The 13,354-nt window shown below is 48.5% G+C and overlaps 1 protein-coding gene across 1 annotated transcript in view; it reads left to right on the forward strand.

The window, feature by feature from the left end:
- The window catches only part of NME7 (NME/NM23 family member 7), a 97,198-nt gene that overhangs the window by 82,391 nt on the left and 1,453 nt on the right, over window positions 1–13,354 (forward strand). The window lies entirely within an intron of this gene.

Below are 13,354 nucleotides of genomic sequence, written 5' to 3' on the forward strand. Positions count from 1 at the left end.
CAGAGCAGAATCATTTGTTTCACATTTGTTTCACAGAATCACAGAATCACAGAATCAACCAGGTTGGAAGAGACCTCTGGGATCATCGAGTCCAACCATTGCCCTGACACCACCATGTCAACTAGACCATGGCACTAAGTGCCATGTCCAGTCTTTTCTTAAACACCTCCAGAGATGGTGACTCCACCACCTCCCTGGGCAGCCCCTTCCAATGTCTAATAACACTTTCTGAGAAGAAATTCTTCCTAACATCCCACATCCAGAGCAGGTACTGCCCTACGTCTCATCAGGTTTTTTTCTGTTTTACATAAAGCAGGTACTATTTGGAGCAAGCAAACAGTTACAGTACTCACCTGTATTCACGTTCCTTCTGAGTCAGGTAGAGCAAGGACTGGAACGTGAATGTTTTATGTGCCAAGTGCTCTGCTCTCTCTCTCAGACTAGAGACGGGTTTGCATTTGTGTCTTTCATGTACACGTGGTGAAAGATGATTCTGTTTCTCAATTCACTGTCTTTGACCTGAGGAACATTTCTGATAAGTATCTTGTTGAAATGGAAGCTTGCAAACCATTGGAGCTGATGAATCATCATTCTCTAGACAAAACAAGTTTCCTTGAAATTAGTCATTCCTGGACTAGTTTTAATCGAAGTACTTGGTACAAGGTGGTGTGGCTACCAGACTTCAGGGTTTATGTGGCCCCTTGAAGAAGTGAAATTAAAAATCAGTCAGTGAAGGCCTTATTCACATCGCTGGAAGTACAGTGAGTAAAACTTTCCACAGGAGGTGGTGCTGTACACACACCTCAGGTCGTTGGGTCTCAAGTGACCGAGTACCTTTCAGATTATGCAGGAATCCACATAATTTGCAACTACTAAAAAACTGGTAGCCTAGACCTGCAGTTATAACAAAACCAGTATTTCTGGGTTTTGGCACGCTCTGCCTGTAAATTGTTGCTCATACTGTGCAGTTCAAGGCATTTTGTTTTCGCGAGCAGTTCCGTAAGGGCATTTGTACTGCAGCAAAACACTCCGGGGATGATAAGACTGCACACATCTGGGGTAACCTGAAAGGCCTCTCCACTGAGGTGGAGCCTGCTGTGTCTGAGCCACCCACACTAGCTTTATGTTCCTACGCCATGGTGTTTGGGCAGTCAGTCTCATGGGCTTTCTTTGCATAATTAAAAAATACTTAATAGTCATACATGTATATGTGTGTGTATACTTCTACATAGAGGGAGAGGATGCTGCCCTCAGTAAGATATGCATGAAAAAGGATTTGCTGTGGGAAGTGATCGTCCCTCTGTACTCGGCACTGGTGAGGCCGCACATTGAATCCTGTGTCCAGTTGTGGGCCCCGCACTTCAAGAAAGATGTTGAGGTGTTGGAGCGAGTGCAGAGGAGGGCGACCAAGGTGGTGAAGGGTCTGGAGGGTCTGACCTACGAGGAACGGCTGAGGGAGCTGGGGGTGTTTAGCCTGGAGAAGAGGAGGCTCAGAGGTGACCTTATTGCAGTCTACAACTACCTGAAGGGAGGTTGTAGTGGAGTGGGAGTCGGCCTCTTCTCCCAGGCAACTAGCGCTAGGACAAGAGGACACAGCCTCAAGCTTTGCCAGGGGAGGTTCAGGTTGGACATTAGGAAGAATTTCTTCTCAGCCAGGGTCATTAGCCATTGGAAGGGGCTGCCCAGGGAGGTGGTGGAGTCACCATCTCTGGATGTGTTTAAGAAAAGACTGGACATGGCACTTAGTGCCATGGTCTAGTTGCCATGGTGGTGTCAGGGCAATGGTTGGACTCGATGATCCCTGAGGTCTCTTCCAACCTGATTGATTCTGTGATTCTGTGATTCTGTGATGGGTAAAATTTGAGTTCTGGGTGAAAAACCTTCTCCCTGTTGCAGAGGAAGATGGTGTTATTAGGTGACTAATTCTTCTGGTGGACAATAATGTGGCAATTGCTGCGGGAGTGTGCTTACTTGTGCCTTTGCCTGTCTGGTAGGCTGTGTGTGAAACTGTGGAGGGGAGGGGGCTGTTAATCCAGTTTTCGTGGGGGTGGAGGATGTGCCAACTTCCTTCTCAGTCTTGCGTCCCCATGGGTGCTCTTTCCCCTGACTCCTCCGGGTGTTGCGTGTGTGCCTCCGCATGGGCATTGAGACTGTGGAGGGAGATGTGTCAGTTTTCAGTGTCGCAGGCAGCTTTCCAGCCAGGCAAGAGCAAGGACCTCCTCGAGTATCATTTGCTGGCCTTCTCCCTTGCCTCAGAGCTATTTGCGGCATCCACAGACATGAAAATAACCTATCGAAGGCGGATGATTTTGCTGTTATCAAAGAGGAGTGGGTTTTGTTTGTCTTCTGAGAGAGCTGGCACGATGGTTGGGGTTTTTTCCCTATCACTTCTTTGAATTTCAGCTGTGCAGCGGTGTTCAAGAATAAGGCTGGGGACTCCAGACTGTGCAAGGTACTGCTGGAAGCTCTTCTTTCCCTTGCTCAGCCTTGTGCTGTGAGCCTGGCTTACTGCTTCTAAGCCATTTAAGCAAACAAGTAATATCATCCTGCTGTACAGATCGGCCGTGGTGGTCTGACAGACGGAGGCTCACACAAGTTCTGGCACTGGAAGCTCATCTGGCTGGATCCAGCCTTGGGGAGATGGGAGGTGATGTCGTACTATAAGCGGTGATAGGATGGGCCAGTTCAGCAGATGTGTTTTGTCTGGACAAGTGCTGTGGGCAATGAAAACCATTTTCCTCGGACTTGGTGTTAACTAAATGCTCTGGTGAGTGCTAGGAGCTGTGCTGCTCCTGGGCTTTAGGTGCAGCATGTCTTCCACCTGCTAGAAGCCAGCTGTCCTTGGTCTCTCATTCCAAACAGTGCCAGGAGAAGCACGCCTTATGCCTCCTTTCCCTTTGCCTTTATTCGGGGTGGCTGGGGGTAGGCTGGTGTTTTAGCAAGCTGTTCAGAGCAGGGAGGGGAGCATTCGCCTTGTGGCGGAGGGGCACGACAAATGCTTCCCATAACCATTTCCGTAAGAAGAGAGTCCTGTTACAGAAGTAACAGATCGACAGCCGGCTAAACATGAGCCAGCAGTGTGCCCAGGTGGCCAAGAAGGCCAATGGCATCCTGGCCACTATTAGGAATAGTGTAGCCAGCCGGTCTGGGGAAGTGATCGTCCCTCTGTACTGGGCACTGGTGAGGCCGCACCTTGAATCCTGTGTCCAGTTCTGGGCCCCGCACTGCAAGAAAGATGTTGAGGTGTTGGAGCGAGTGCAGAGGAGGGCGACCAAGCTGGTGAAGGGTCTGGAGGGTCTGACCTATGAGGAATGGCTGAGGGAGCTGGGGCTGTTTAGCCTGGAGAAGAGGAGGCTCAGAGGTGACCTTAGTGCAGTCTACAACTACCTGAAAGGAGGTTGTAGTGCAGTGGGAGTCGGCCTCTTCTCCCAGGCAACTAGCGATAGGACAAGAGGACACAGCCTCAAGCTTTGCCAGGGGAGGTTCAGGTTGGACATTAGGAAGCATTTCTTCTCAGAAAGGGTCATTAGCCATTGGAAGGGGCTGCCCAGGGAGGTGGTGGAGTCCCCATCTCTGGAGGTGTTTAAGAAAAGCCTGGACATGGCACTTAGTGCCATGGTCTAGTTGACATGGTGGTGTCAGGGCAACGGTTGGACTCGATGATCCCAGAGGTCTCTTCCAACCTGGGTGATTCTGTGATTCTGTGAAGTGCTCTGCGGGCTGCCAACTTGCGTTTCTCTGTTGGCTGCTCCCTCGCCTGCCCGCTGCCGTTGTCTCGACACGTGGGCGTGCTGCAAGGTGCTTGCTGTAGCCCACCTCGGAAATGCCTTCGTGCCAGCAGTGAGCTGACCCGTGGGTTGCGGTTATGGTGCAGCAGTTCAGGGTGGAAGGCGTCAGAGGGATGCAGCTCTGTTAAACTAATCTTTTGGGTGCACCAAGGTATAGTCCAAGGAGTTTAATAAAGCATGTCAATGAGTAACTCTCAGAAGCGTCAGTGTGCTTAGTGTGGAATTTGTGTGTGTCACACTCAGCACAAAGGTCTCCTGCATTGCTTGTTACCGATTAACTCGTCTGGTGTTATGCAAGCTGCCCCTACCAGCTGAGAACTAACTCTCGCCATTCACGGGGCAGCGCAGCTTGTAAAACATTACACAGCAGAAGTGCAGAGCATGGCAATGAACCTTTCACTGAGGGCATTCCAGCTGTACAGCATTTCCCTCAGGAGCCTTTAAAATATTAATAAAGAAGCCATTGTTTCGCTCAGTCATACGGCAATTTTGCAGTGAAGTCTTTTATTAGGGGCCCATACTGAGCTGCATAATCCAGGGTAAGATGCTTTTAATCATCTCCAGTGAAAAGAATTAAAAAAATTCGAGGGTTTGGCGGGTTGTGGTTTTTTTTGCAAGTTTTCATCAAAGCAGTAGCTATTTTTGTCAGTCAGTTGGAAATTTCAAGCTCTCCCGGTACAAAATGATCTGTCAGATAATGGTTATTATCATAGAATCATAGAATAGTTTTGGTTGGAAAAGACCTTTAAGATCATCAAGTCCAACCATTAACCCAGCACTTATGATTCAAGTGCTTCTCCATTTTAACTTTCTGAGACTTTTTAATCCAACAGCTGTGGGAACAGGTTGGGAAGAATCTGGAGTGTAGGAAAACTACATCTTATTTGGTGGTGGGTTTGCATATCAGAGGATGTTAGCCAGCACTGGAATTCTGTCTCGTAACATTTCCTGATGCTGTATATATACTTGTACAGAGAATTAAGTAATCTTTTTGCCTAGGCCTATCTGAAGAGAAATTAAAATTAAAAGTAGCAATAACAGAGGGATAGATTTCGAATACATGTTGATCTCTCTTTTTTTAAAAAAAATTATGGTATTATTAGGTCATTTGCAGCCTAATTTTGAACATAGGTTGTATAATTATTATACTTGTGGGCCAGACAGGCAAACTAAACTAGAAACTTGTTTAAACAGAGTTGTGAAATAGTTCAGCTCTTGTGCTTCCCCTTCTGGGTAAGATCCGAGGTCCAACTGCCCCTTGTTCTGCCAAGTCTGAGGTTTATAAGTGCCAGAGAGAAGAAGTTAACGAGTGTGAACCAAGCAGCTCCCAAAGCTCTTTAAGTTTCACCTGATCCTGAAGGTAACCTACGTGATAAACAGGGCTTGGCTTTTGGCACACGTCTGTGTTGCGCTGAGCAAGGTCATTTTGTGGAGGGGAGGTCAAGGCGGAGGGAAGGCGTGAGACTTCTTGGGAACTCATCTGAGGCCCGGCTTGTGGCTTTGAGGCTGCTGACTTCTTTCTTTCCCACGGCATGTTGTCATTTTGAACCAAAAAGCCCAGGTCCTCTTTCCTTTACCCCTCTTCCTCCAGCTGAAGCATGGCAACAAGTCAGCTGCAACTCAGCTGCGTGATGGGCAGAGTACAGCAAAGAAGGGAGAAAAGCCCAGGGGAACAGCTTATATGGCAAAAGCAGTAAGGGGACACTGGAGTTACAGTTACGTGGAAGCCCAGAATCTCCTTTTGTTCCTTGAGCAAGGGGTCCTGCACCTTTTTGGGGTAAGAGAAGCACTGCTTTCCTGTAGCACACACTGCTGTGTGATGCAAATATATTTTAACGTGGATGCCTATTATTGACCTCAGCCAGTTGCACCTCCGACCTCTCTCTCAGAGGTCACATAGGCAAATGATTAGCTTTATCAGTACTTTCTGTGTGGGGTTTACCCCTTCCCTCATCAGTGCAACTTCCTTGACTGACTACTGTAAATGAGTAGTAATTAAGAGGAGAATTTAAGTTAGCTATCTGCATACCTGTGTTGAAATGTTCAGGTTGGACATTAGGAAGAATTTCTTCTCAGCAAGGGTCATTAGCCATTGGAAGGGGCTGCCCAGGGAGGTGGTGGAGTCACCATGTCTGGATGTGTTTAAGAAAAGACTGGACATGGCACTTAGTGCCCTGGTCTAGTTGCCATGGTGGTGTCAGGGCAACGGTTGGACTCAATGATCCCAGAGGTCTCTTCCAACCTGGTTGATTCTGTGATTCAATTCTGTGATTCTGTGAAATGTATGTAGAACGTGGGAAGGAAAAACTAAAGCCAAACGTGTGAATATGGATAGAAGACTGTGAGCAAGATTTCCTGTCCTGCATTGATGCTTAACACCATGGGATATCTTGAGTTAAGAGTTTATCAGGCTCTAGAAACCACTTCTTCTTTCATAAGTATTAATAACTAATTATTCAAAGTGTAGTGTCATACCAGTATTGGTGTCGTTATACTACTGGTATAGTATGGGCTGAGGCACTGGGCGTGATGATCTTGTGCTGGCAGCTGTGCAAACAGAACAAGATGGCAGCAGTCACCCGAAAGGGTGCTGGGTGTGGTAAGAGCCAGGTTCTCCCTCTTCCTCCTCAACCCTAAGTGCATTGGCATATAGGTAGGGAATGATACATCTACAAGTATATCTTGTAGATATATCTACAAGTAAGCAAGCCGCTGAGCCAGAGGCAGTTAAGTGGCCAGAGGTGCTAAGTGGGCAAGTTTCCTTCCATGTTGGTGTCAGTGGTAGTCACTGCTGTTCTGTTGGGGAGAGACGGTGTGCCGAGACTGTCCAGCCACAAACCAGGAACTGTGGGCTTTCTCTGGAAGCTGCCTTACTCAGTCCAGCTATTGCATAGGAACTTGGTCACTCGGGTGTCACTCAGTCTAGCCCTGTCATGACGGTAGCCACAGTCTACACAGGGGCTTGTGGTGATGCATACAAGGCCACTACTTGTGGACTGGGTGGTGCTTTTGTTTGGTTGGGTTTTGTCAGGATATTTTGTTACTGTCTTATTTGTCATAACTTTTACTCTTCTGCCTGGTGTAGCCTGTTGGGTCCCCTGGCCAAATGCTACCCTGCAGAACGTCTTGGTTGCTCAGGAGGAGCTTTAAATGCTGTCTGCCTTCTACTTCATTTATTTGCTTTTTGCTTCCATCCTCACTTGAGTCCATGATGTGGGTGGAAACACGTTCTTGTTCTCAGTCTGCGATCGCTTTCTCCTCTGTTGGCCGTAATCTGGTAGCTCATGAGGACCATGACTTTCAGTGCTCTCTGAATAGGCTGGAGAACCTTAGCTCAGCCATATTTCAGGTACTAGCAGCAGGGCCCCGTTTCAGTGTTTTTATCCAGTGTTCAGGACGCGTTTGCAGCTTGCATTGACATCTGTGGTGTCTCGTCTGTACCTCAGCTGACTGGTTCAAGGGCATCATACAAGAGCTCCTGACTTTGAGGCAGGCAAGTGTCCCTCAAGCTAAGCGTGAAGTGCAGAGGCAGTGATCCTGGTGACTCAGCGAGGTCTTGGAACCCTTGGGAAAGCAGTACTTGCTGTCATGTTGTAGTTCTTCACGTGAGATGGGAGACAGGACCTTTCACTCTGTTTCATTCCAGTGGCTCTACCAGGCCAGTGATCTCTTCTGATGGCGACCAAAGGAGGAGTAGAGCTCCTGGTGGGAGAGTCCTGGGTAATATGTTCAGCCCCAACTACTGAGCAGTTGGCTTGTGCCCTGGTGTGGGGAGATTCAGTGAACCTGTACCTTCTTATTACATCTGCAAGTATCTATACTTCAGAAATCAGTGATCTGAGTCAGCACAGTAGTTATGTACGATGTAAAAACAACACTTTGTTATTTTAAATGGTTTTGGTTTCACTTATTTTTCTTGTAGTATCACAGAGTAAATAGCATAAAGCTCACTTTCTTGCTGTTTTGATTGTGGTGTAACAAATTGTTGTCTTGTCCTCTCATTTACATCTGATCTACGAGGAAGGGCTGAGGGAGCTGGGGTTGTTTAGCCTGGAGAAGAGGAGGCTCAGAGGTGACCTTAGTGCAGTCTACAACTACCTGAAGGGAGGTTGTAGCGGAGTGGGAGTCGGCCTCTTCTCCCAGGCAACTAGTGATAGGACAAGAGGACACAGCCTCAAGCTTCGCCATGGGAGGTTCAGGTTGGACATTAGGAAGCATTTCTTTTCAGAAAGGGTCATTAGACATTGGAAGGGGCTGCCCAGGGAGGTGGTGGAGTCACCATCTCTGGATGTGTTTATGACTGGACATGGCAGTTAGTGCCATGGTCTATTTGACAGGGTGGTGTCAGGGCAACGGTTGGACTCGATGATCCCAGAGGTCTCTTCCAACCTGGTTGATTCTGTGATTCTGTGATTCTGTGATTCTGTTATCCTGTTTGGAATTCAGATTTCTCTAATCTTTTATTTTATGGTACAATTCCCACATAGCTTCCATTGCTCTTCTCTTTCACTGGATTTTCAGAGTTGATCATAACCACACACAGTGTCGGAGGTGACTGTGTTAACAGCACATAGCAGAAAAGCAGAATACGCTCCATGTTATCCTGTAGTGTTTCTTTAATAAAACCTTCCATTGCCAAGTTGTATTTTTTGGTGCATAGGGGGTTTTGTCCCAGCTGTACTTAAAAAAATTACCTTGGCCAGTTGAGGTGCATGTGTACAGACTGTTCTGCCTTGGGCAGCCTGACCGGCTTTATTTCTTACAGTGCGTGACGCTTGAGAGAGGCAGGAGTGACTAACTTCTAACTACCCTTTTTTTTAAAAAAACAAACTTTGTGGGACTAAACCTTCTTCAGGTTCATGTGGGAAAATAATTCTTTGCTTTCAGAACAAATAATAAAGTGCATAAGTAGCCCCTCTTCTTTGACAACCGTTTTTATTTCTGGACGGCTTGTGGCTGGAAGGATGGTGTGAATCCATGGGTTGTTGGTGTGTTCATCTAATGATCTGGTCGCATGAGTCAGCTGAAATGCATCTTACGTGTTAGCAAGTGCCCTCACTAACAGAGTTGGCAGGTTCATGCTGATGTACAAACTAACATTAATGGGCAAGGAGACATTTTTGGTTCCTACTAGTGACCTCAAACTGAGAAAACCTGTAAAAAATTAGAAGACCGAAGTGTGTAGGGGGAGTGTCCTGATGCTGAAACCTTCGATCAGCAAAGACTCCCTGGATCATGTGCCTGGATACTAATGCTGAGCCAAAGAGATACAGTTTTGTGGTGGTTTTGGGGAGAGGGTACTGGTGAGTGCCTGTCTAGCTGCGTCAAAGGCACTGAGATGACTGACAGGCTCTAGATGAATACAGGGATGAACAAGCCTTCCATCTCCCAGCTGCCAGCTTTGGTTCAGCAGAGATGAGCAAGGACTGAAATTGCCGTCATCTTTCTGGTGATGGATGAGCAGTTAATCTGTGAGCTCAGCATATTTCCTACTAGGATGTCTCCCCGTCAGCCCCGTGGATTCTGCCACAAATGATACTGACAGGGTCTCTGATTGAAAACTGCCAGCCCAAGGGAACGAGGGGAATGGGCTGTGAATGCTGAGGTGCCCTGTCAGTGCCGGGGTTTTCTCTGAGATGAGATGTAAGGAATGCTGCCTGGAGGATACGCTGGTACTACTCAAGGTGTGCCTTGGGCTGTCTTTATGTAGACAAAAGCTCTGGCTCCGGAGCTGCTCAGCTGGCCCCTCTCATCAGCGCTGCTTTTTCCTTTGTTTTCTGGGCAGAAGGAGAATGAAATTGTAGGTGTCTGTAATTCTCACACTTGAAATCTTCAGGACGCTTTGTGCCTGCGCTGGGTCCTGCGTTCTTGCCAAGATCTTTCCCTCTCCCATGGAAGACTGGCTGCCTCACTCAATTTGCTTTCCTTTTTTTTTTTTGTTTTTTTTTTTTAAATTTTGCCTGGCTACTCCATGCTCTTAGGGCACACATTGTTCAGATGATAATCGTTTGCACTGAGCCAGGGCATTAGGCTGGATTTTGTTATTGCCTGCTGTATTAACTCCTGAAACTTGGTGGTAATGCCCAGAGGGAGCCACTGACTTCATGAACCTGAGCCTTGCAGAGGGCACGTGTGGCTGAAGCAAAGCTTCGTGGAGCTGGAGCAGCTCTCAGCTCCTCCTCAGCGCAGCAGTTTATAGGGTCAGAGCCAGAAGGTCACAGTTATTCACCCGTTATTACTTCCTGAACATTATTATTTGTCCCTGAACAGGAGCTGGAGCAGGCAGAGCTGTGTGCTGTAAAGCAGGTAGATGATTCCTGGGGTCTGTAAGGAGAGTGCTGATGTTAAATTTAATCCTGTTTAATCCCTGGGAAGGAGTGAGCACACCTGAATGGTAGCATCATTTGAAGGGCATTTGGGTGGCATCTGTGAAGGGCATTTGATTGGTTTCAGATCAGTTCCTGGTGTGGGTTTGTCCTCTGCTGCCTGTAAAGAGACCAGAGGTGTGCTTGGCTCAGAGAAGCTGACCTTGCCCTAGGTCAAATGTGAGGCTTGTTGAGAGGTTTAGTGCAGGCACAGCTCCCTTTTCCGTGGTTTATATTATACTCAGACCCTGGGAAAGACAATAACTATATTTCCTAAATTACAGAGTGCTTTGGAATACCTGACCCCCATCTGGATGCTCGACGCGAGTACCTCCAAGTCGTGGTTCCCCTTGGAAAAGGACTGGGTGCTTTTAGCATTGGGTTCTCCAGGCTGTCTTCAGCTGGGGCCTCATAAGATGGGGGCACCCCAAATCTCTTGGTAGTGCTGAAATCCCTGGTCTTGGTTCCTCTGCAGAACACCACGTGTTGTCATGTGAGTGGGGTAACGGATGGCCCTTATTTCCTGGTGTTCCTGGGCCAGCACTGCCGTGCTCCCACAGAATCACAGAATCAACCAGGTTGGAAGAGACCTCTGGGATCATCAAGTCCAACCGTTGCCCTGACACCACCCTGTCAACTAGACCATGGCACTAAGTGCCATGTCCAGTCTTTTCTTAAACACCTCCAGAGATGGTGACTCCACCACCTCCCTGGGCAGCCCATTCCAGTGTCTAATGACCCTTTCTGAAAAGAAATTCTTCCTAATGTCCAACCTGAACCTCCCCTGGCGAAGCTTGAGGCTGTGTCCTCTTGTCCTAGCGCTAGTTGCCTGGGAGAAGAGGCCGACTCCCACTTCACTACAACCTCCCTCCAGGTAGTTGTAGACTGCAATAAGGTCACCTCTGATCCTGAGGGTGAGGTTCTTGGAAGAGAAGGATCCTTTCTGTGTACCACAGGCATGCCAGCTCTTACTGGTTTTACTGGGAGCTAGTTGGCAGCTGACCCATATAAAGAAAATTATATATGAAGGGAACATACCGGCACGTTACACAGTACGCAGTGTGCTTGTTCTGATGTCTGAGCCTCGCCAGCGCAGGCTGTGGCTCTTCAACAATCCAATAAAAGCTAATTGAGAAGGAAGATGTTTTCGGTGAGTTGTAAGTAAGCTGAGGGTGTTCTGCCTGGCCTGGGAAAATTGGCTGCACAAAATCAGGGGCTTTTAAGGACTACAAAGCAGCCTTCTGTTGCTAATAGTGTGTGAGTGGGAGTTGGGCAAGGACAGCGTTCACCCATATCAGCGTGTGCTGCAGGGGCTGATATAGGGAAGGGATCGTCCCTTTGTACGCGGCACTGGTGAGGCCGCACCTTGAATACTGTGTCCAGTTCTGGGCCCCGCACTTCAAGGAAGATGTTGAGGTGTTGGAGCGAGTCCAGAGGAGGGCGACCAAGCTGGTGAAGGGTCTGGAGGGTCTGACCTAGGAGGAACGGCTGAGGGAGCTGGGGGTGTTTAGCCTGGAGAAGAGGAGGCTCAGAGGTGACCTTATTGCAGTCTACAACTACCTGAAGGGAGGTTGTAGTGAAGTGGGAGTCGGCCTCTTCTCCCGGGCAACTAGCGACAGGACAAGAGGACACAGCCTCAAGCTTCGCCAGGGGAGGTTCAGGTTGGACATTAGGAAGAATTTCTTTTCAGAAAGAGTCATTAGCCATTGGAAGGGGCTGCCCAGGGAGGTGGTGGAGTCACCATCTCTGGAGGGGTTTAAGAAAAGACTGGACGTGGCACTTAGTGCCCTGGTCTAGTTGACATGGTGGTGTCAGGGCAATGGTTGGACTCGATGATCCCAGAGGTCTCTTCCAACCTGGTTGATTCTGTGATTCTGTGATTACCGAACCCCGGGAGGCCACATAGCTGTGGCCAGGGTAGCGCAGGAAGGGGTGGGAGTGAGGCAGCTCTAGGAAACCTGCCCCACCTCAGGGCCGTGGGGCCTGCGGCGGGTGTATCGGCACCCCAGGAGAGTTACTACCCGCAAAGGAGCAGGCTCCACCGCACTTGGCCTTTTCCTTAGCTCCTGGCACAGCTCCCTGCACACGCAGAGGGTCATGCCTGGCCCGTGCCGGCTCGCTGCCCTCGGCCAAACTGGGAACAGAGGCCCAGAAGTGCCAGCGCTTGGAGCTGTCAAACTGTGAGCTGGGGTGTGTTAGTGCAAGCGTTCATTCAGACACAGCCTTCATGGGTCTCGTCCCGAAATGTGTGTGTCTGTCTCTCTGCTTTTTATTTTATTAGTGGTTGTGTGTGTCTCTAACCCTGAAATGCAGGTGTCCTACATCAACAAGAAGGGAGATAAAAGTCCCTTTAATGGCTACAATTATACTTAACGATGTTGAGCCAACATGGCAGAAAGAACAACGTGTTCAAGTTGGCAGTTTATAGTGTAATGGCCTGTGCGGCAGGAAGGACAGCGATGCCTGCCTGAGAACAGCTTTTTACAACACAGGTTAGAAAAAAACCACTTCTTGAAACCAATGCTGGTTTTTAAATTGGGTTGATGAGCTGTCATGTCGTGACACCACCACCCTCCCCCACCTTTCTCCTGCCACCCCCCCGCCCCAGGCTTTTGACCAGTCCCTTGGCAGAGCAAGGCTGTGTCAGCAGCTTTTTTGTGAAAGTTCATTTTAGTATCAATTCTGTTGTGTCCCAAAAGTACTGGTTCCACTGAGCGAGCTGGCTGGGCAGCCGAAAGGCTACACCTGCTTGTTGTGTCGGGGCAGGTGTGTGTGTTTGAGGTTGGTGGGGTGTTTTTTTTTTTTGGTTGGTGGTTTTTTTTGGGGGGGGTTGGGGTTTGATTCATTGTTTCTTGTTTTTTGAAGTGTGTGTGTGTTTTTTGGTTTTTTTTTTTAAGCATCCTGCAGTCATTTAATGCATCTGGTGGGTCTGACAAGTCACAGCAGCATTTCTAAGGCGGGGGGGTGAAGGGGTCATTCCTGGCCATGTGGGTTGTGGGGGTTTGTTTTTTTGGTGGGGGGGGTTGTGTGTGTGTGTGTGTGGCCCTTTATTAGCAGAGTGGGACTAGTCAGGTCTTTTCAGTGTGTGCAGCTGGGGCAGCGACTGCCGTTACTGATGAGTTGGTTAATTAGTGATGAGAGCTGGCCAGCCTGCTTTCACTGATTTGGTACTAGGAAGTGATGGGGGGCATAAAGGTTTGT

Source organism: Nyctibius grandis, chromosome 23 (assembly GCF_013368605.1).
Source record: "Nyctibius grandis isolate bNycGra1 chromosome 23, bNycGra1.pri, whole genome shotgun sequence".
In the NCBI taxonomy this organism is placed as follows: Eukaryota; Metazoa; Chordata; class Aves; order Nyctibiiformes; family Nyctibiidae; genus Nyctibius; species Nyctibius grandis.